Here is a 24,310-nt window from a genome sequence, read left to right as displayed (position 1 = left end):
GCCTGGAGCCCTTAGTTTAGGCAATGATTTAGCAGATAAAACTACACATGACATACATATTTTCTCTACATTTGAAGAAGCTACAAATTTTCATAAAAGGTTTCATGTTAATGCTAATACTTTACAAAAGCATTTTAAAATAACTAAGGAACAAGCCAGACATATAATAAAACAATGTCAAAATTGTGTGACATTTTTACCACAAGTTAATCTTGGAGTCAATCCTAGAGGACTGATACCTAACCATATTTGGCAGATGGACGTCACACACTTGCCAGAATTTGGAAAATTAAAATATTTACATGTTACAGTCGATACTTTTTCTGGATTTTTGATGGGCTCCCTTCATGCCGGAGAAAAAACTAAAGATGTTATAGCTCATTGCTTACAAAATTTTGCCACTGTGGGCGTTCCTAAACAGTTAAAAACCGATAATGGTCCTGGCTATACCTCTACCTCTTTTAAACAATTTTGCTCATCATTTGGTATTACTCATATAACAGGAATCCCATACAATCCACAGGGTCAAGGCATAGTTGAAAGAGCTCATCAAACTATTAAAACATACTTATTAAAGCAAAAAGAGGGAATTGGAAGGGGGTATATATCCCCCAAAGATAAACTTAAAATAACGCTTTTTACTCTAAAATTTTTAAATTTGGATTCATCAGGACTTAGTGCTGCGGAAAGGCATATGTATCCAAAAAATGTACATAAGCCTAAAGTACTTTGGAAAGATATTCTAACAGGACAATGGAAAGGTCCTGACCCAGTGATTGTCTGGAGTCGGGGGTCTGTTTGTGTTTTTCCACAGGGAGAACAGCAGCCGATTTGGATTCCAGAGAGATTAACTAAAACAATTTCTACAGATCGAAAAGAAGATGATTTGACTCAAATCCATAACAGCTGATATCCAGAACTCCAGCTTGGCCATTCTTACATCTGCGACAGTGATTAACCAGGATGCTTTTTTCAATATCTATTTTATTATTGCATTTTTCCACATCATAAGGTTCTATTTTTATTTTTTGAGCTCATACAAACCTAGGTTAATGTTTTTCTGATCAGTTTTATTTTTTGACTGGAGTTTTTAAACATTGCAATGGAGATTTCACCCAGGTAAAGCTACAAGGCCTTTACTATTTTCTTATGTGTTGTACGTTTGTGTACACTCTTGTGTTTTGTGTTGTATGTCTGTATGTGCGTATGTCCATATTTCTTATATGAGGAGCGCTCATGAAAAAATGGATCCGAATTATTATTATTTTTTTTATTCACGTGATTTAAATGGTTTAATTTAAATTAGGTAAACAGCTGTTAAGGATTGTTTTTAAAGGTGGTTAACAGATCTGTTTGTTTACTAATTTAAATTAGGTAAACAGCTGTTAAGGATTGTTTTTAAAGTAGGTTAACAGATCTGTTTGTTTACTTTCACCTTTCCTTTTCATTATATTTAATAATTCTTTTCAGGATAATGTCTTTTTAGCATCATTGCCAGAATTCCTATCTTCATCCCAGTGCCGGTGAAGACAAAGATAAAACCAAACTACAGCTTCTATGATAGCTATCACAGTAAGCTGTATAAACTGATGCATCAATGAGTATAACTCAACAAGTAATGCTCAATCAAGGAGTCAACTTACTTTGGGAGGAAACGGATTTTGGGAGGAAATGGACATATTGATAGATTCCTCCGCTTTGAACTGCTTGCAGAACTTGCCTGGACTATGTAACTATCGTTTGGTGCAGCGAATTGTGGTAATGCTGGCATATCTTTGCTGATGGTGTCACCAGTGATGCAATTTTTATTTCCTTGCCAGCGCACCCCATGTTAATTGTGGTAGTGCTGGCATATCTTTGCTGATGGTGTCACCAGTGATGCAATTTTTCCCAAGGAGCCGTCAGTTGGCTTGGTGTTGTGGCATTTCTGTATCCTCCTCCCTTCTGCTAGTGATGGTCTAAAATTTGGGGGCCAATGGCTGTATGCTGGACCGGTAGTCAGTGACGGGTATGATCCAATTGCAGTGGTATCAACCTAAGACAGGAGGCTGACGCCTAAAGGTCAGTTTTCCGATGACGGGTAAGAACCATATGTTGAATTGGACAACCTACCAGGCACGGTCCTTAAGCCACATTGCTTGTTGTTTAATTAATCAGAAGGGGGAGATGCTGGGAGCCATTAGCCAAGTAGGTATGACAATTTCCTTGCCAGCGTACCCCATGTTGCTGACATTTTGCAGTGACATTGAATGTAAGTGACCTTGCTCAAGGACCAGGGCGGATTAGGGTGTTCCTGGTTTAAGATAATCGGGTTTAGGGCGTTCCCAGTTTAGGTTCCAGGTTTAAGGTTTAAGATTATTCCTGCTGGGAATAGGGCGTATCCTGATGCCTGAGTTCCCCTTGAGTTCTCACAGGATTCAGACAGTATATTTTGGGAGATAGAAGCCCAGAGAACGTGGATTTGGGCAGAGAACGTGGATTTCCCCAGAACGTGTTTGTAGACGGCTGGTGTGAGTTCGGGAATAAAGAGTTGCTGTTTGAATCTACAAGCTGTGTGGTGGCTCGTGATTGTGTGCCCAGCCAGACTGCGGCACAGGCCCTTACAGGTAAACAGAGGCAAAAATATATCAAATAATTCTACAAAAGTAAATCCTGTGCTAAGGCAAGAGACTGAGCTAGAGGAGAGTCCAGGGCTTATCTCAAGGGTTTATAGGAACTCTGTATGGAGAGAGGAAATTGGGAAATGACCTCTGCTGATCCCAGAGATAGGAATAGACATACACACACATTTTTTTTATTTTAATCTACTTCTAATTCATGCATACAAGTAAAATGAGCATGGGCCTGGGAATGTTTATAAAAAAAGGCTTGTGAATTTATTATAAAGCCTCCATGACCCTCAGGAGGAGCCAGAGCTGCTAAAGAGGAGGATGCCTAAAATCTCAGTGGTTCCCATTGCCTTTGGGAGGAGGTCCAGCCTCCTTGGTTGGTTATGAGGCTTCCACAGCATGTCTCCTGCTTCATCCTTGGCTACTGCCACTCCTGTGCTCCTGGGCTTCCACAGATCTTCCAAAATATCTTGATCCCCTCCCTCCAAAATAGCCATGCACTGTATCTAGAACAAGATTTCATGCCTTCACCAGTTGTCACATGCTTATCATTTGCATTTCTCCTCCTGGGCACTCTCTGAGTTCTTGAGAGGTCCAGATCAGTATATTTCCTAGGTTCTTAACTAACACTTCCGCTTCTCTACCAAAGCACTAATCATGATGGTGGCCATTGCTTTTAATGGACAAAAATCTAGACTACCATATTGTTACTATGAATAATATTGTTTTAATATTTTGTTGAAAATGAGAACTGGTAAATATTTAATAGAGTGAGTAGAGGGATAAAGTTTAATTTATTCCCTCTGCCTCTGTGAAGACTCTTCCACTTGCTCTCATTTTGTTGTTTTGTCTGCCCAAACCAGAGGGTCAAGCCAAAAATACACACAGGTACTTAGTTTCTACAGTATCCCACTGAAATTATAATTCATAAACCCAGCCAGAGGCTCCATCCATCAGATACCAAAGGCCAAACTTGCCATCATCAATAACAAGGCTATCAGCAAATTAGGAATGATGCAGGGCCAGCAGCTCAGGAACAACAGCAAATACATGAGCTTTGACAACTGCCTTTGGATACTCAAATAGTATATGAGAAATAAAGAGGACTAGAATGTAACCAGTCAAGAATTTTGCAGATATAAAGATTAGCAGGTTGAGAGAATAAAATAAAAATGTTACTTTGTCACTCAGATGTACATTAATTTTTCATTTGGATTAAATACATACTAAATTTTCTTTATGAATTAAAACATGTTGTCAATTAGCATTGACCTGCTTAGGAAGGGGTCTAGCATCGGTTCTTTTAAAAATCAGAGTACCAGGGTAAGGCTGTCAAAGTTAATATGACAATGCCAGAGGATATTTGGCATTTTTATGCCCTTGAAGTTATCTAAAGGAAATGTTTAAGTGCCAATGAATCCTAACTCCAGTATCTGTTCTTAGACAAACTCCACATAGAAGGAGTCACACCCTTGACATCTTCCCAAACCCCAGACCCCTTAAATGGAGCATAAAAAAGCACTTTTGGGCTTGTCACCCATTTCTCAATTTTCATCCACCTGGAAAACATCTTTTGTCAGGCTAAGCATTCCAGACATATTTGACCTCTGTGACCCACCCTTCTGACCATGGACAACTGAAATTGAGCTAGAGTTGAAAATTTGGAATCAGGGCTATATTAGTCAGCTTTCTATCCCTGTAACAAAATAACCAAGAAAAATTCAACTTGAGGGAGGATAGGTTTATTTGGGCTCACAGTTTCAGAGGTTTCTCTATGGTCACCTGGCTCCTTCACTTTGGGCCTGAGGCAAGTCAGAGAGCATCCTAGTAAAAGAGCATAGCACAAGAAAGCTGCTCACCTCATGGCAGCCAGGAAGCAGAAAAGAAAGAGTGCACTGGGGACAAGTTAGAGTCCCTGAGGACACACCTCAGGGACTGACTCCCTTAGCCACATCCCAACACCCTACAGCTTCCACCACCTCCCAGTAGTTCATTCAGCTCTGAATTCACCCATACATTAATCCACTAATAATCTTAGAGCTCTCAAGATCCAATAACTTCCCAAAAGCCCTTCTTATCAACATTGCTGCTTTGGGGACCAAGCCTTCCACACATGAAGTCCAAACCATAACAAGGGTTATGAGTATCTGGTCTCAATGTGGGCTAATCCTTTAAAGAAAAGAAATTAAAAGACTTTGTGGACCAAGAAGTAAGAAAGTTAGTATGGTAGAAAGAAGCAGGAAGCTGCTGCAGAAGTAACAGAAAAGGCAAGGGACAGGAAGCCTTCCTAGCTGCCTTCACCTTGACCTGCACTGCTCCCTTCCTGCCAATGACTTCCCCTCTGACCCTGAACCCCTGTCCATTGTAAAGGAATTACTCTATACCCTTATACCCCAAACAGTTCTGCCTCCACCTGAGTGACCCTCCTTGACTTGATTGACAGGTGGCTCACAAGAACACTGACATTGGTTCTGTACCATCTTTATCTTCCAGAATTATAACTTCATGGAAACATTACTTTCCTAACAGTAGGCTCAGGATTTGGCATATCAGAGGTTCTCAGTAAGTATTAATTGAATGTGTATGAATAGCACCTTCCTTGAAGGCATCTTCAGTGAAGATTGTTCATTTGCTTGCTTCCCACACACCAGGAAAATGGTGGACATTCTTCCTAACTCCCACTGCTGCTGCTTCTAGACCTCACTCCTGTTTTATAAAAACAAAAAATACAAACAAGAAACCAACAACTACTCTCTGAGACTTGTGCTATTATAGTTACCTACTCATCTCAACTCCTGACCTCAACTCAAGTTCTTCCTATTCTAATATGGATGCTCATCAGCCTGTGGTATGATTCTATTCACCAGCAATTCCCCCTCAGGGTTTCAAATAATTCATTTCAGGACAACACTTAGGAATGCCTTAGTGAGAGATAATATGCCTGGTCTCAAGGTAACTATGTGATTGGGATTAGCTATGTCAAAGAAAAGGAGAGTTGAGTTTGGCTTATGTAAGTAACTAAAAAGAGAAAAGTCTCTTCTCCCTTAATAATAAGTGCTTGACCTGCATACCTAGTTATCACTAAAATTAAACCCAGTAGACATTACAGGTTTTAGGTTAACATTACTTCTTTAGCCAAATACTTATTTAACGTCATAAAAAATACCCCCAATTCCATCAGCACCAAAACAGGACAGTACACTCTACAGAGCCAGGGTAAAAATGTGAATGATGACGGATGTGTTGGTAAATTGATCTAGTCTCCTTTTATAAGGCTTTGGTTACCTCTATTGAACTAATTACCTTCATGCATTTAAACCCAAAGGAAGAAGTATAGCAAAGAAAATCTTATATATAGATCGCTACCTCACTTCTGTTCAAATCACTTTCATTTCTTGATTCCTATATAATGTAAGAGCTATAAACATGGAAAATGATTAGCACCAGAGAGCTTCTTCCTTCAGAATCAAAAAGCAGATCAGTGGTGGGATCCCTGCCAATAGCAGTAGCTGCAGGGAAGAGGCTTCCCATGCCCACCCAGCCTGGTGAGCAGAGGGCAAATGACTCCTCGCCCAATAAAATGTACCCACTTGCCACCAAATCACAACATTCCTGATGTCAACCAAACTAGATAGCACCAACTTAAATTGTTTCATAGGAAGCTTGAGGCAAGCTTATCAGACAGTTGCCAAAGTCTGTGCTCCTCTTAAAGACAGGAACATATGGAGTAATTAAACCATTTCCAGAAAGATTATCTAGTCATTCAAAAACCTAACTGAGGAGGGTTGGATAGAAGAAATGACACAGTCAATGGGATGAAGGAGAAACTTAGAGGAACAGCAAAAGCCCCCTCATAGAGTAAAGCAGCAGATCAGAAAGAGGCACATAGTCAGTGATTAGAAATTTTCAGGAATGTCAGCCCCTTTAGAGCTATGAGGTTTTGTTTATTTTTATTTTTAATTACAATCATAATTATAATATAAATTACAATTATAATATATTTACTAGATGCAGTGATGTTCTGTTATACATATGCAATGTGGAGTGATTAAAGCAATGTAATCCCCATCATGTCATATCCTTATCAATTTTTATGGTGAAAATTTACTGATTTTACCAATTTAAAATTTGCTGTCAGTAATTTTGAGATATATAATACATTATTATTAACTACAGTCATCATGTTGTGCAATAAATCTCAAAAACTTATTCCTCTATCTAGCTGAAACTGTACTCTTTGTCCAACACCTCTCCAAGGACATAGATGCAAAAATCCTCACCAAAATACTAGGAAACCAAATTCAACAGCACATTAAAAGATAGCCCATGGTGACCAAGTGAGATTTATTCCTGGGATGCAAAGGTGGTTTAAAGTTGTATTTTAAGGTCCTAGGTCTTGTTGAGTATTTAATTAATTCATTTTGATAGACATTTATAATACTTAGCTTTAGATTAAAATACTTTGCCCAGTGATAGTCATCTTGTTTACAATAGTGAAAAACTGGAAGTTTACATATGACAGAATGTAGTTAAATAAAACAAGGTGATTCCATTCAATGGAATATTATGATGTGATTAAAATATTCTGGAGAGTATTTTACTATGGAAAACGTTTGAGATATAATGATAAGTCAAAGGTGGAGGAAACCAAACTGTTCCAAAGTATGTTATGATTTCACATTTTTAAATAAAATTTACATAAAGAAAACATATAACCTGGCATAGTTCACCAAAATTCAAATGGTGGATATGCTTAGGACATGGACATGAGATTATAGACTTTTTCCCTTCTTTCTCCATATCTATATTTTGAATATTTAATGAGCACACATTTTAATAAATATATTTTAATGAATAATTATTTTAAACTATAAACAACACTATTGATGGCCACACTATTAAAAAAAAAAACAGGGAATCAAGAGACATAGGTAAGGGAACACTCTACTAAATTAAACTAGTTATCTGATGTAAAGGGAGGGAAAGCTGAAAGGACCCAGAAACCACCAGGGCAATTGCTTTCTGGAAAAATATGACACTTATGCTACAGACATAATTCTCTTCTGTTTTACCGTAAGGGGGAAAAAGGGTGGCAAAGTGTGGTTTTCTTTCAAGAATTGGAAGCAGGTAATTAAATGTCTGTCCTTCACCTGGTACATTTAAAATTTTGATTCCCCTGCTACTTACAAGGGCTGAAGCACTCTTCCTGCTCTGAAATTCCCAGGAACTTCAGCCAGATCCCATGTACTGTGTATATTCTGAAACAACAGCAATTTCAGAAGAGGTATGCAAGCCATTAGAAGGTTCTGTTCCCACAGATGTAAGCTTTCAGAGGACAAAAATCAACTTTGTGTTATTTATTATCACAAATACAGTGCCTGGCATCTACCAAAGGATGCTCAGTATCTCATGTGGTACCAAAGGATGTCTCAGGGCACATTTGTTAGAATCAGGGTTAGCCCAAACAGAAACTAAAATAAGTTCAAGGTTTGTAAAAATTATATTTTATCTTATCTAAGTATTTGGTTTCAAAATTTGCTATGGCTATATGTTATTTAAGCAAATAATTTTACTGTTTTAAAACAGTTTAAAAATTGATCAAATTAATAGCACATGGTGTTACCTTCAACACAGTTATTCACCTGTGGGAGAAAGAAGCCAAAGGCAAGCAGCTCTGTCCACCTAGTGAAACTTACATGGATCATGAACAGACTGCAAAGGAGGAAATTAACAGCCTTTGGAACAAACCAAACCTATGAAGCAAAGACATTTGTTCCATTAATCCTAATCACTCCTAGGAAGTATGTCTGTGGGACTACCAGGGCTGAAAGGAAAACAGGAGCAGCCATGTTGAAGCCTCAGAGCCTATGGCTGGACCCAGAAAACAGGTGCTAGCCAGCATCTCCCACAATGCTGTGCCCTGAGGCTGATAGGCACCACCAGGAAGCCCAATTCAATCAAAATTGCTTTTGTGCTACATTTCCTGTCATCAGTTTGCAACGTGTCACTGATTCTTGTCCTGTACAGACAGACAAATTCAAAGATTTTGCTTCCCATACTGTCAGCTCTTAAGCTCTCTGCCATCTTATCAATGAAGGACTCTTTTCCTAGAATGAATATAATAGTAAAAATGCTTTAAGTAAGTAAAGTCCTGGCAAGTTTCAAGGACTCTCCTATTCAATATCAGAGCTTCACATTAACTTTCACAGGGTCATAAATGGGAAATGAAACTTAGAAAAACTTTGAAGGAAATGGATTGTTAAGTTTAGCAAAAAGATCCTCGTAACAATATCTTTCAAGTGTGGAAAAGGCTTTCACACAATGAAAAACTACTTCTCATCTCCTCTAAGGAACAAAAAGAGTCTGGTTTTAGTTGAAACTTCTGGGATTTAACTTAGATTTAACTTGGATAATATGTAGTCTGGTTCTGTGATGCTCCTTCCCTGGAATTCTGTTAAGTAGATTCCCATCCTTCTGAGATGCTTTTAAACAATTTATCCTGGATGTTGAAGATGGGACAGATGATCTTTAAGGACCTTCCATTTTTGAGATGGCAGACATTTGAGAGCTTCAAGAGGAAATTGTACATTGTCCTTTGATAACCAATCCAATTCTATCAAACACTTCTAAAACACCAGACACATATCCTCAGACATATCTTATTTACTTGAGACAAATACAACTTCAAACCAGTAACTATTCAATGTTTATAAACTACAATATGTGAAGATCCTATATAGACAGACATTTAAATAATAAGAATGATGTATTTAAATAATAAGAATGATGATTAGAGTGGTAAAATGAAAAACAGAAATGATGAACTCTCCCTCCTCAGAGTTTACTTTTTTACTCTTCATTCCCAGGCCAGAAGCTTCTATTTTTTAATCATTATTTTTAATCATTGAGCATCATTTTATTTGTCTCAAATAAATAAGATATGACCTACAGCTTTATCACCCATTTAAATTTACTGACTGATTTCCCCTCCTTGTATTGGCTACTATGTACTCATCTTCCAACTGAGGTTCTGACCCTTTCATCCTGTCCAACTCCCTGTGAATTCACACTGAATCCTCTGCAATATGAAAGAGGTTTCCCCCCTTAAATCATATAGTCCTCTAAAAACTGAGGATTATTAACCACTGTGTCTTTGTCAAATTCCAGTGTGGGATATTACATTTTTCCTCCCCACACTTTCTTCTGCCATTTTAATTAGAAATACTATTTACTACCTCACTCAAAGCCTGCTGCAGTGGGGGCTGCCTCAAGAGAAGCCTGCCTTTTCTAGCATAGAGGAGGCAACGTTCAAGGATGTATGACTAATACTCCTGGGGTAGGAGCTGAGTACATGGGGATCCTTTGGGAGTAAAGGTACCTCTAAAGAATCAAAATGGTTTTCATTTTATGCCTGTGGAAGGCAATCCCATAAGACAGATTTTTCCTCCAGCATCTTGCAGCATCTTCTGAAATTCAGAATCCAGGCAAGAGCTCCTTGGTGTGTGGATGACGCATGTGACTGCCTCTGTGACATCGTGTTGTCTTGTTCTCTGTTAGAGCAACCCTATGTGCCTTCCCCACACACCCCAGCTCTGTGAGTCACTGGGTGATAGATTGTCCAGGAAATGCAAAATGATGCTCTTCTAAACCTAATGATTAAAAAATAGAGGCTTCCAGCCTGAGAATGAAGAATGGAAAAAAGTAAACTCTGAGTAAGGGAAGGTCATCATTTCTGTTTTTAATTTTACCATTCTAATCATTGTTCTTATTATTTAAATACAGAATCCTCAACAGATCGTAGTTTATAAACATTGATTAGTTACTGGCTTTGAAGTTTTATTTGTCTCAAAAGTGAAGTTAATTTTCCACCAACCAGAACTTTCTGTTAGAAACAGCCTTGTCACCCAACATCCTAAGAAGCTTTTATCATCAAAAATGACTAAATTATGCAGTATGAATGCTAAATACCATGTGTTTAAAAAGTTCCAGTCTGGCCTGAAGAATTCTATAATAACAAAACAATTTGATACATGAAAACTTTTAGCAGATTTGAACAATGGTAGAATAAGAAAAATATGAAGGATAATCTACTACAGAGAAAATAAAATTTTAGCCTTATCCAAATACTTCAAATGGGGAGGGGCGGGGAAATCATGTGCTAGACCCCAAGCAGTGGAAATGCAGTTTAAAATTTTCTCTTCTTCTGCCTCCACTTTTCAGATTTCAGTAAATAAAAGAATTGATGAAGCTAAGATTCAGTGAGCCAAAATTGCAGGAAAAAAGAAACAGCAGAGATTAACTGAACTGAGATGTTAACAAGAATAGAATCTCTTTCTATTAAGGTTGACCTTTCCAACCTAGGGCATAGTACTTCTCACTCCTCGAAATTAAGACACTAGGATAGCCAGGCAAAATAACATGAGCCCAGATCCTGAGGTTTGAAAAGCCTTCAGGCAGAAAGTACATGCTAAATACTCTATTGCCTCCAAAACCCAGCACCTTTCTCCTGTTATACATGTATTTTCATGGATAGAGCAACCTCGGTTTGGGTTTTGATTGCTACAGGCTTGATCTACACCAAAGTCTGGTTAAATCTAAAGGAGATTTGTCCCCATTAAGTTGACACTGGATCCTCTGGAAGAAGTACTTTGGGTATAATTTCAACAAGCAAAGAAACTCCTGGAACCTCTATTGGGTTTGGAGGTCAGAAAAATAAGCAGAGCCTGAAGGATCCTCTTGACCCAAACACTATAAAACTCCTCAGAGGAATTTTAGTTTTCTCTGCTCTATACTCTATTTGTCTGACAACATGGAGCAACAAGGATAGCTCAAGTTACCCAGCTGGGGACTAAGGACCCACAGGATGCCAAAGACACATTGTGATACAAGTGTTCATCTGCCTTCACAATGCATTTTCTTTGACTTGGTGGCTGGAGCATCACATGCACAGGTGGCAGTGAGAAACTAAGAAACAATTTTGCTTTTTCCCAGTTTTCAGGATCAGCTACAAAAACCTCACCAGTAGTCTCAAATGGCTTTAGTCAATGCCCTGAAGGAAATTGTTAACTATTACAACTATTAAAGATGTTTTCAAAATTTGGTAGTAATAATGATATTCATCCAAGAATGTAGAAATCATGGCAACAGCATGGCTTAACATCAATATACAAGAGTGAAAAATACACAAAAACATTTGAGACAAGATGGTTCTCAGGTTCACAGGTTTGACCACAATTTGATTGAAAGTAATTACTGACTAAATTAGTTCATGTTCAAAAGTTCATGTCAATCAGAAGAAAAACTGGTCAATTCTAGAAAGGCTTACACTAGTAGATATTTATATCTACAAAAAATAACTTAGTATTTGCATAGATAGACATCACAGGCATCTGGAAATGGAATATTGTAAGCACATGTTTGATTATTTCCAATATGCATATAAGTTGCTATGAATACTCCTGTATAGGGTTTTTGCTTTAACATATTATGTAACATAATATTTTTCCTTTGTGTTTGCTTTGGATTTATTTTGCTCTTCTTTTTTATAGGTTCCTGAAGTGGGAGCTTAGATTATTGATTTAAGACTTTTTCTTTTATTTTTTAAATATTTTTTAGTTGATGGACCTTTATTTTATTCATTTATTTATATGAGTTGCTGAGAATTTAACCCAGTGCCTCATACATGTGAGGCAAGCACTCTACCACTGAGCCACGACCCCAGCCCATAAGATTTTTTTCTTTTTTAACATATGCACTCAGTACTATAAACTTCCCTCTCAGCACTGCTTTAGCTGTGTCCCACAAATTTTGAAGTGTTGTACAATTGTTTTCATTCCACTCATTTTTTTTTTACTTCAGTATAATCTCTGTTTGGAATATTTAGACAACACTTGTTGTCCAGTTTTCAAGTGCTTGAAGATCTTGTTGTTATCTTTCTGTGATTTCTAGTCTAATGCCACTGTGTTCAGAGAACACATGCTATATGATTTCTATTCCTTTAGATTTGTTGAGGTTTATTTCACGGCCTAGCATACAGGCTGTATTAGTGTATGTTCCAGAGGTACTTGAAAGAAAGTGTATTTTGCCATAGTTGGGTGGAACATTTTTATAAATGTTAATTTATAAAATCATCATCCTGCTGGCTAATGAAGTTGACAAGTTCTTCTATATTCTTGCTCATTTTCTGTATACTTGTTCTATTAACATAGAGGTGTACTGAAATCTCTAACCATACTTGTTGATTTGTCTATTCTTTCAGTTCTATCAAGTTTCTTCACATATTTTGCAGCTCTATTGTTTGGTGCATATATCTTTAGGGTTACTATATTGGTAGATCGACCTTATGTCATGATATAATGTCCCTTTCTGTGTCTATAATTTTCTGAGTCTGAAGTCTACTTTAATATGCTTCCAACATAGCCACTCCTTATTTTAATTAGTATTTGCATAGTATATGTTTTTTTATTATTGGTTGTTCAAAACATTACATAGCTCTTGACATATCATATTTCATACATTTGATTCAAGTGGGTTATGAACTCCCATTTCCCCCCCTATACAGATTGCAGAATCACATCAGTTACACATCCACGTTTTTACATACTGCCATACTAGTGTCTGTTGTATTCTGCTACCTTTCCTATCCTCTACTATCCCCCCTTCCCTCCCCTCCCCTCCCATCTTCTCTCTCTACCCCATCTACTTGTTTTTTTTCCCTTTCCCCTCACTTCCTCTTATATGTAATTTTGTATAACGATGAGGGTCTCCTTCCATTTCCATGTAATTTCCCTTCTCTCTCCCTTTCCCTCCCACCTCTCGTCCCTGTTTAATGTTAATCTTCTCATGCTCTTCCTCCTTGCTCTGTTCTTAGTTACTCTCCTTATATCAAAGAAGACATTTGGCATTTGTTTTTTACGGATTGGCTAGCTTCACTTAGCATAATCTGCTGTTTTTGCTTCTATTTACCTCCAACATTTCCATACTGATATTTGGGGGTTTGTTGGTTTGCTTGTTTGTTTGGTACCAAGGATTGATCCAGGGTGCTTAACCAGTAAACCGCATCCCCAGCTCTTTTTATTTTTTATTTTGAAACAGAGTCTCACTAAGTTGCCTAGAACCTAACTAAGTTGCTGAGGCTGGCTTTGAATTTGAAATCTTCCTGACTCTGCCTCCCAAGCTGCTGGGATTTCAGTTGTGCACCACAGTGCCTGGCTCAGGTGAGTTTCTTAATGACAGCATATAGTTGGATCATGTTTTATAATACAATCTGCCAATCTCTCTTGGTTACCACTCGCATTTAATGTAAGTATTGATATATTATGGCTTAAGCCTGTCATTTTATTTTTTGTTTTTGTTTTATGTTTGTTCTCCCAGTTTATCATTTGTTTTCTTTGTGCTCTCTTCCTAGAGGTTACTTGAACATTTTTTGAGTTCCATTAGGTTTATATATCTTGGGTTTTTTTCTTTTTTTATTTAATTAGATCTCTATGGTTATACATAGTAGTTGGGTTTTTCCAACAAACTCAGACATGCATGGAAATTGATTTCAGTTCATGATCACAACTTTTCCCTTCCTTTTTCCCCCTCTTGTCCTACCCCTCTTCTCCTTCCTCTACTAGACTTCCTTTCTCTCATCTATTAATTTGTATTTGATCAATTCTTTATGTAATCTTATCCTTCCCTCCCCCTTCTCTTTACTCTAGCTTCTATACATGATCTATATTTTTTGTATATTGATTTTCAATGAATCTCTTAGTGTAGTTTTTTATTTGCTGTTCCAGGTATTATTTCATATAAACAAAACGCATGCTTCTGCTGACACCATGGGATAAGAGGTGCTCTCATTCCACTGAGTGGAGAGGAAAGTCCTGACTCTAGGTTTCCTCTGAGACACAGGTGAGAAATTCCTTGTTAAAGACTGGTGAGAGTGGTAGTCTGCTGGCATAGGTAGAAGTGAGATCACAGTTTTTCTATGCTGTTTGCTTGAAGCAGAGTAGTTTCTAAAAGGTTTCTGTCTTGCTAGGTTGCCCCTTTCCATTTCTTAGAACTTTGACTAGAGAAAACAGTGGTTTGGGGGGTTTTCTTTGTTTGTTTTTTGCTCTGTACTTATTGGTGTTTCTAGATTTTTGGCTTATTAAGCTCCAACTCCAGGATATTCGAGACAAAAAGAAAACCCAAAGAACTTGGCATTTTGATGTTCCTTGGGTCCTGAGGTTTCTAGTATATCTGACTTCTTCATTCTATCTTTCATAAATCTTCTTATGTCATCTTATATAATTATCTACAGCTTTTTGTTGTACTTGCAAGAAGGAATTAGGGAAACCATATCTACTCCAGCTTCCAATAAGCAAAAGTGCTTCTTATAAAGAAATAAACCATTGGCACGGGTGTTTTGAGAAGGCAAAGCACCAGCCAGCCAATATATTGTCAGGTATATAATATACAAGTAATTACAAAATTAAAATTGAATCTCTATTATTCTAATAGCTGGCATCAAGAAATTAGTTTTGGGGGGTCTGGGGTTGTGCCTCAGTGGTAGAGCACTTGCCTGGCATGTGTGAGGCACTGGGTTCGATTCTCAGCACCACATCTAAATAAATAAATTTTAGAAAAGGAGCCATTGATGCCAAAAAAGAAAATAAATTGGTTTTATGTTTAAGGCAAAGAGGAGTTTTCTTGTAATGCACAATGGTTTCCTTTAATAATTCAAAAACTTGTTGAATTCTAATTTTGGTATCATGAATGTTGTTACATAAGAGTACATTGGTATCAGCTTACTAATAAATGCTTATATTTGCGGCAGGTTATAAAGCAGTTCTCAGTTTAAATTCTTCTACAGATATAAGCATTTACTAGCAGCTAACACAAAAGAAAACTGATTTCTTGGACATAGTCCCAGGCTCTGCCTTTTTAAGTGTTGTGTCTACAGTTTGCATTAAATTGTTCAAGAAAAAAAACATGAAGTCTAGAGATAAAATTCATTTGGCTTCTCAGTCAGTATGAGTTGACCAGAATCTTCTGTGGGAATGCAAGACCATATAATATTCAAACCTGAAAAGTAATATTGTGTGTGAAGGGAGATGGGCTCCCTAGCTGCTTCTACCCTTTCATACAGGGTGGGAGAGTATTTCAAAATATTTCTGAGTTTTCTTAATCAATATATCTTAGACACCAGTAACTTCAGGAATGAAACTATTTCTAAAAGCCATTGTATGAAATATCAAACCATTAATTTCATCCCACTTATAACATTAACAAAATATCTAGTTCCAGAAATAACTTCAAGAAATGTATTGTACATCATGGTTACAATAGTTAATATAATATGCTGTATACAAAAAAATTTCTAAAAGAGCATATTTTAAGTGTCACTACAAAAAGTAGTATGTGATGTAATACTTATGTTAATTTGCTTAATTTAGCCATTTCACAATGTCTACATCTACAAAAGCTTCATGTTGTATACCACAAACATATAATTTTTATTTGTGAATTTAAAAAATAAAAAATAATGTCACTTTGGCAGCACATATACTAATTGCAATGATACATGGAAAATTATCATGAACCCTGAGTAAGAATAACACACAAATTTTTGAAGTGTTCTATATTTTAATAATAATAATGTTAACATGTCTAGTCTCATTATGATAAGATAAAGATGACTGGCTGCCTATAGAGCCTGTCTTTTGGTTAATCATAAACTAATGATCCCTTAGAAACACGCATTCAAGTTAGTGAAATGACTACCCAAGTTTGTATGGAGTCCAAGTAATTCATACACACACATTACATTGCACCATCTATGTGGAAGTATTTAAAATACACTATAGACTACAAAAAGCTTTCCTTGTGTTAGATAAATTATCCCTGTTTTCAGTAACCTACTTGGAAGTTACAGCTTATTCACATGAGGATGAACCATACATCTCCACACACACACCAAAAATTGTGAAGCACATTACTATTATATTTTTATACTGAAAAAACTAAGATGATGTTTCTTCTTCTTTTCTCATTTTCATGAAAACATCCACTTGCGTCACCCCACACATCATAGAGACTACTGATTCAGTCTCTGGGGGTTAAAGACAAGAAGAAGAGGAGGAAGGCAGAAGTAAACAAAGCCTTTTGCCCTTCCTCCAGAAGTGGAGCAACTAACTGGTAACCACTCTGTGTTATAGAGTCTGGTCTTGTAAACCCCTGGTTTTAGACTCCTGAAAGTGATTGCTTTTTTAAAGTTTATATTAGAGTAGAATAAACAACATTCTTTAGAAAGGCTATTTTCAGATTTTTTTAAACTTTATTATAGTAGAATAGAGGAAGAAGGTGTTAAAACTCACCCCTCAGCCTACCACTACCACAGCCCCTCCCCGGGGGCTGCAGAGTGAACATTTGTGTCCCCAAAATTCCACGTGTTGAAACCTAAAACCTAATCACCAGATATATGTAAAACCACACCTTTGTCTTTAAAACAAAACAAGTGTACCTAATTCCATGTGTTGAAACCTAATGATATTAGAATTGGGGCTTTGGGGAAGCGATTAGGTCATGAGCCCTCATCAATGAGATTAGTGCCCTTATAAATGACACTGCAAAGAGCTGCCTCACCCCTTCAGACATATGAAGTACAGTGAGAAGACACCAAATCTGTTGGTGCCTTTGATCTGGGACTTCTCAGCTTTCAAAACTGTGAGCAATCAATTTCTGTTGTTCACAACCCACCCAGTTTATGGTATTTTGTTATAGAAGCCCAAACAGACAAAGACACTGGAGTGTGGTCCTCAAAATGTGGATGTCCAAGCTCAGTTGGTAGAGTATTTGCCTCACATGCACAAGGCCCTGAGTTCAATCCCCAGTATCACACACACACACACACAAAAAGTGGATGTCCCAGCTTATTGAATCAAAATTTGGATTTAAGCCCTAGAAGCAGTATATTTAACAATCACCTAGAAAATTTGAGAGAACTCTGTCTTCAGGCCTTAGAGAACAGTTTGAAAACCATTGTGTAACATAGTAAACTAACAATTTACATAACACAAAAAAATTCAGATATTTTTGAGAAATATTAAGTAAAAATAAAAGAGCCAAAAGCCCAGTTGTGTTAAATAATAATCTAAGGGCAGCCACCACTGGGCATACCCCTGGAGTCCAGAACAGGAATGTACACACACACACACACACACACACACACACACAAACAAGGTCAGGGGTACTTCTTATAGCTTTTGTTTCACTGAATTAAGAAGTGGATAGTAAAATAATATATGGTGTGATATTTTTCCTTTCAAACTCCTTTCTTTATAAAATAACCTTATTTCCTTATAGAGTAAATTCAAGGACTTACTGAAACATCTTACTATGGAAACCTGGCATTTAAAGAGAAATCTATTAGTCAAGGAATGTCATTAATAAAAGGTGTTCTGAAGTTGACACCAATTATTTAATTGATCAGAACCATCAGCTAACATTGATCACTGCTGAGACTTAGGTAGCATTCCAATCAGAGCACAGAAAGGAGGGTGTTTGGAAGATGTGTGCTGTGTAAAGTCAATTATATGTAAACAATACCTTTGTCTTTAAAACAAAACAAGTGTACCTGATGAGCCTTCATAAGCTAAAATATTGTAAGCAGGAAATGTTAATATTAAAAACTGCCTTAACATGAACTGGTTGGTTACATTTTCAATAGATTTTCCTCCTCCTTGAATTGCTTTTCCTGTATGTAGGAATTTCACTTTGGGGCACATAAAAACAGCAATATTTGGCCATGCTTTTAATATTCTTAAAACAAACACAATGTCCAAGAAAGTAATAAATTTTAAAATACATATTTCCAAACGATATTTAATATCATGGTGAAAAGTTCTTGACAGCCAGGCACAGTGGTGCACACCTGTAATCCCAGCGGCTAGGGAGGCTGAGGCAAGAGGATTGTGAGTTCAAAGCCAGCCTCAGCAACAGCAAGGCACTAAGTAATTCAATGAGACACTGTCTCTAAATAAAATACAAAATAGGCCTGGGATGTGGCTCAGTGATCTAGCACCCCTGAGTTCAATCCCCAGTACAAAAAAAAAAAAAAAAGTTCTTGACAGAATGTTAAGTTTTTAACAAGGGTATGAAACTATATTTTTAATTGCAGTATAATGAGTTCAACAATTTTGTAAACATGAGCAAATTAAGAGAGAATTTTTTTTAAATGGAGGAAAATATACCAAAAATGTAAATAATACTTAACTCGGGGTTTAAGAGTAGTTTCTGTTTATTTGTGGTGCTGGAGATTGAACCCAGGGCCTTGTACTTGCAAGACAAGCACTCTACCAACTGAGCTATATCTCCAGCCCACGAGTGTTTTTGTTTTTATACAGTTTGTTTATTTTTAAAATGATCTACAATAAATGTGTATTCATTTTATTGTTGGGAAAAAATGAACTTTTAAAGTGACTAAGCTTCCATTCCCTTGAAATAATTCTAAGATCCTTTCTACTTGCATGATCTCATGTCCTGTTCAGCAACAAAACTAATCCTAATCCATTTCAAAATTTCCTTCAAGCATAAAGACATTGACCCCCAAAACAATGATAATTGAAGTTTACTTAATGTTCCATGATTCTAATGGCTGGAACATAAGGCAGTGGTAGATTTCTTGCCTAGCATGCACAAAGTCCTGTGTTTGATCCTCAGTGTTGCCAAAAGGAAAAAAAAATTCTGATTCTAGAAATATATATATATATATATATATATATATATATATATATATATATATATATCATACATAAAGATGTACAAAAATAAGAATTTTTTCCATGTACTGGTGTATCTGCCTTTTTGCATTTGCATTCTATTGTACTAATTTTAGGTTTCACAGAGGAATATTTTAAATACCATCTACTGAGACTTCACCTGTTGGAGAGGCATTGCTTGGGGATATTAATCATACATATATCCTGTTCCTAATTAAGGAGGGAGATTGTCATATGTCATTGAAGACCACATAACAGACAGTTGCTTCTATAATGTCAGCTCTTGCTTCATCCAAAATGTAGCCTAGAAAACACTTGTGAGGATAAGATGAGGTTATATATACCATTACCCTGGGGCTAAGGATCATCACCAGACACATCTGTATAAGACATAAAATCTTTACCCTCAAGTTATTCCAGTGGCATACAGAGTAAAGAGAGAGTTTGGGATTCAGGGGGGGGGGTGGAAATGGAAGAGAATTTGGGCTCCAGAAATACAATACAGGAGGTGTAGGAATGGAAATTTTGTTGGGACAGAAGATACAACCTGTCTTAAAGCTGTACTCAAACATTCCTGGGTTAAAATACAAATTATCTCACTTACTACCCCTATAGTCATTGATCAATCACACAACTCCTTTAAACCTACTTTATTTGCAAGAGGAGAATTAAAATATCCAATATGAATAGAATGACTATGAGAATTACATGAAGAAATATATGCAAATTATTGGGTCATAAGTCTTTGGATTCACCATTCTTCTCATTCTTCTCTGCTCCATCTGTGAAGAAGTATTTAAGGCATTCGGGTCATAACAAACATTGTGTTTCATGGGCTCAGTTTGGACAAGGGCTGCTACCCAAGAGAGCACAGAGCCTTGACAACAAAAAGGACAAAAGTCAATCACAAATCCTTTAACACTTTTTTCCAACTACAGGTCACGACTCAATAGTGGGGTGTACATCAATTTAGTGCACTGTGTTCAGGATTTCTTTTAAGTGAAACAGAATGGACTCTATTAGAGTTACCAAATGTGGTAAAGGTAAATTTCACAGATCTCTTGCTTTGGTTTCATACATATGCATATATAAGTATATATTGGTATATGTAAACTGGGTCAAGATATAGAGTACATGTATTTCTTACTATGGATCAAGAACAAAAATTTTTGAAAACTATTTTTTTTAGAGAAATCCAGGTTACAAAGTTTCCATCCAGAAGCCTTAAACTAGCACCATTCCTTGAACTTCCCAGATAAAAGAGCCGATAAATTCCTTTTGTGTTTAAACAACAACAATAACAAAAGTTTCCATCTAAATGTTCATATCACAATATTCCAGAGTTTGAATGGATTAGCAATCCATTCTTCACCTTCCCTCTTCTTTCTCTCCTCACCCCCCTGTCTTACTTACACACACACACACACACACACACACACACCCCTTTCCTTCTGATGGTAAGGTTATGAGGACCAGAATTCACATGTGAGTGAGACGATCCAAGGACAGACGGTGCCCTGGGTCCACTGACACACACTGGTTCCACTGTAGAGATTCACTTACAGCTCACCAGTGACCTGATGAACAACCTTGGGTTTATATGTGTATCTTGGACAGAGGGAACATGTTGCCAGAATTGGTGCTAAGAACTGGGGCCTCATGAATAGCATTTGCTCAGCGAATGTAACCTGAATATGTTGAGCTGTTTTTATATTTAGTACTTCCTAGTTTATTTAGTGTTAAGAATATTTAGTACTTGGGGCCTCATGAATATTAGGCATTTTGGGACCTTTTATCCCTTCCTGTATTTCTCCTACACATGAACTATTTACTTATTGGCTATCTACACCTAACATACTCAAAATGTTTTCACCTGTAGTTTACAAACCTATCTTCTATAATAAAATGAAATATTCTCAAAAGCAAATGCATATTGCAACCACATTACTCTTGCCAGTCTAGTAAACCTATTTTTTAAAAAAGAAATCAGTTCAAACCAACATAATTTATCTATATAGACACAGGGAATCAGCCTGACATCCATATTGTACCATATTTTTGTTTAAACTTCTATGAGCTGTGTGACTTTATTTAAGTTACTTAACCACTCTGTGTTTCCATTTCCTCTGTTATTTAAAGCAAGGAGGATAATCATGTCTACCACATCAAGCTGTTGTGAAGATCACATGAAATAATCTAAGTGAAGTACTTAAAATAGTGCCCAGAACACAATAAAAGTTCTTTAAATGATGCTGTCCTGTTTTCCACAGAGCCCTCATACAGGCACCTGAGAACATCTCTTCATCTAAGCCATCTAGATTTGATGGCATCTCTAGGTCTAGAATCTATTTCTGGGAAAATTAGACTGGTGCTTGTCTTATCTCACATTGTGTTCATCAGGAAAGTAAATGTAAATATGGCATGATTGCAACACAACGAGGTCAGCCCAATGAGAGGACAATGTGCAGTGTTATCATCTCCAGCTCCCTCCTCAATTGTCCGACCTGTGACTCATCACAATTTTACTCTTCTTTTAATTCACAAGTCTTTTTCTCTACAGAACTGATTTTACTGATTTTTTTAATTTTAGTTTTCTTTCCTCCCTCCCTATCCAGCTTTAAGCACTCTGTATTTGTTAGCTAGCTTCTGAGCAAATGCACTCTGCCTCTCCATCCAGCCTCCAGCCTTAGCCAAGAACACATCATCCTGATGTTTTAAACCAGGGCTCACACATCCAAACCCCACTTGTCAACACCATCTGCGTAGCCAGCTGCTTCCCTCCAAGATTCCTCTATCATCCACATCTGAAGGTAGGAATGATGAATAATAATAAGAAGCACTGTCCATTTTGTGTTATTATAATGGAATATCACAAACTGGGTAATTTATAAACAATAGAAATTCATTTTGTCATGGTTCTGGTTGCTGGGAAGTTTAATATCAAAGTACCAGTAAGACAGCCTTCCATCCCTCCAAAAAAAAGGGGCAAATATACTCCAGGGACCTCAAGTCATAGCTTGTTAACTATTATAAGCCTGGTATATATTTTCCCTGCTCTTCCACCTTAACTCACAGTTTACCAGTCACCAAAAGTTTGGTACGTGCCAAGGTGCCTCATTAGGGCTAGGATGCTCTCACCATGATGATAAAAAACCTAAAGCATTAAGTTACTAAGGAGACACCAAAGTGTCTAAATCCCATGGCCCTCAAGTGGTTACCTGCCATGATTTGTGTTCTCTTCCATTTCCCATCTGGTGTGCTCTTCACAGCTACAGCTATCCCTATCACAGGGCAGAGATATTTATACAAGATGCAACATCAATATCAGAAACTAACATTTGGTGCTAGGATTATAGATTTGTCTTGCATGCCCCTCAGAATTAAAAGTGTCCTCAAAGGAAAATAAAAGCAGCTTTGAAATGCACATAAAACCAATTAACATTCCTAAACCCTAACCCCCTTTTGGAAACAACACTTCCACATAAATAAAATGAGCTCTCTCCCTTTGTCATGAGAGCCAGCTTTGACACTGTCTTGGTCAATGCTGTGTCTCTCAAGCTATAAGTCCCAATAGAGTCGTGTTCCCATTGCAGGTGCACCTTTGATCCTTCTGATGGAAGGCACAAGAACCCACCATGCAGTAACATCAGCATCTGACAAAGACCTTCTTGGTGCATCATAATATGGCAGAAGGCATCCTATGGCAGAAGCCATCCTATCATGGAAAAGCCAAGAGAGGGCAAGAGAGAGCAAAAGATCAAATAACATCAAGCCCTTTTACAATTGGTATTGATTAATTTATGAACGTAGAGCCCTCATGACCTATCACCTCTTAATTTCATCTTTTAATATTGTTACAATAGCAATTAAGTTTCAACATGACTTTAGAAGGGGATAGCCATTCAAACCATGGAAGTCACTGTTATGGTTTAGATATGAGGTGTCCCCAAAAAACTCATGCATGAGACAACGCAGGAAGGTTTAGAAGTAAAATTATTAGTTTATGGGAGCTATAACCTAATTAGTGGATTAATCAATTTGATAGATTAATAATTTGAAAGGACTAACCGGGTGGTACCTTTAGGCAGGTGGGGGTGTGGCTGGGTAAAATGGGTCACTGGGAACATGCCTTTGAGGTTTATATTTTGTCCCTGCTCTCTCTCTCTCTCTCTCTCTCTCTCTCTCTCTCTCTCTCTCTCTCTCTCTCTCTCTCTCCCCTTCTCTGCTGCCATGAGTTGAACAGCACTCCTCTCATTCTCCTCTCAAGATGTTCTACTTTATCTCCAGCCCAGAGCAATGGAGTTGGCCAACTATGTACTGAACCTCTGAAACCAAGAGCCCAAAATAAACTTTACTTCCTCTAAATTGTTCTTGTCAGATATTTTTTTTTCACAGCAATGAAAAGATGACTAACATAGTCACTATTTGCTGAATGCCTGCTATGTGACAGGGAGTGAGCTCAGGTTTATTCATTCTTGATCTCTGATCTTGCCATCACAGGTATTATTATTATTATGCATGGGATATCTGATGCAGTGTTCTTCATAAATTCAGGGACAAGAAAATTAAAAAGCATTCAGAGTTACACCGTTAAATCAATATAAAATAGACCAAAATACACTGTCACCTTCAAAACCCATAGAATAAGGTTTCTTAAATTAGTTGAACATTCTAATGAAAGAATGTGCCACAAAAACTATAGTATAAAGAAACTATCCAACAATTGGTTGGACCAAGAGTCATTCCCAACTCTTTATTCTTTTGTCAGTTTCTACTATATGGAATCTAAAATCCAAACACCTACCTTCCCGGCTGCTATAGTTTGACTGTCCCCTCCAAAATTCATGTTTAAATGTAACTACCATTGTGGTGTTACAGACTCCAAGTGACAACTCCATGAGATTGACACATTTTAATCAGAAGGCACTCTCCTCCATCACTAACACTCTGGGTTCT

General features: G+C 37.2%; 1 non-coding gene and 1 pseudogene across 1 annotated transcript; one reads left to right on the top strand and one right to left on the bottom strand.

The window, feature by feature from the left end:
• The window catches only part of LOC124082097 (large ribosomal subunit protein eL6-like), a 123,548-nt pseudogene that overhangs the window by 29,804 nt on the left and 69,434 nt on the right, over nucleotides 1-24,310 (bottom strand).
• On the top strand, nucleotides 16,122-16,223 carry LOC124082176 (U6 spliceosomal RNA). Its single transcript, XR_006848289.1, has one exon. It is a non-coding gene; the product is annotated as a U6 spliceosomal RNA (small nuclear RNA).

The sequence above is a fragment of the Marmota monax genome, unplaced genomic scaffold (assembly GCF_021218885.2).
Source record: "Marmota monax isolate L192 unplaced genomic scaffold, Marmota_monax_Labrador192_F-V1.1 WCK01_AAM20220418_F8-fsc00044, whole genome shotgun sequence".
Taxonomy (NCBI): domain Eukaryota; kingdom Metazoa; phylum Chordata; class Mammalia; order Rodentia; family Sciuridae; genus Marmota; species Marmota monax.
The sequence above is the reverse complement of the archived record's forward strand: the minus strand, read 5'-3'. Positions and strand labels throughout refer to the sequence as shown.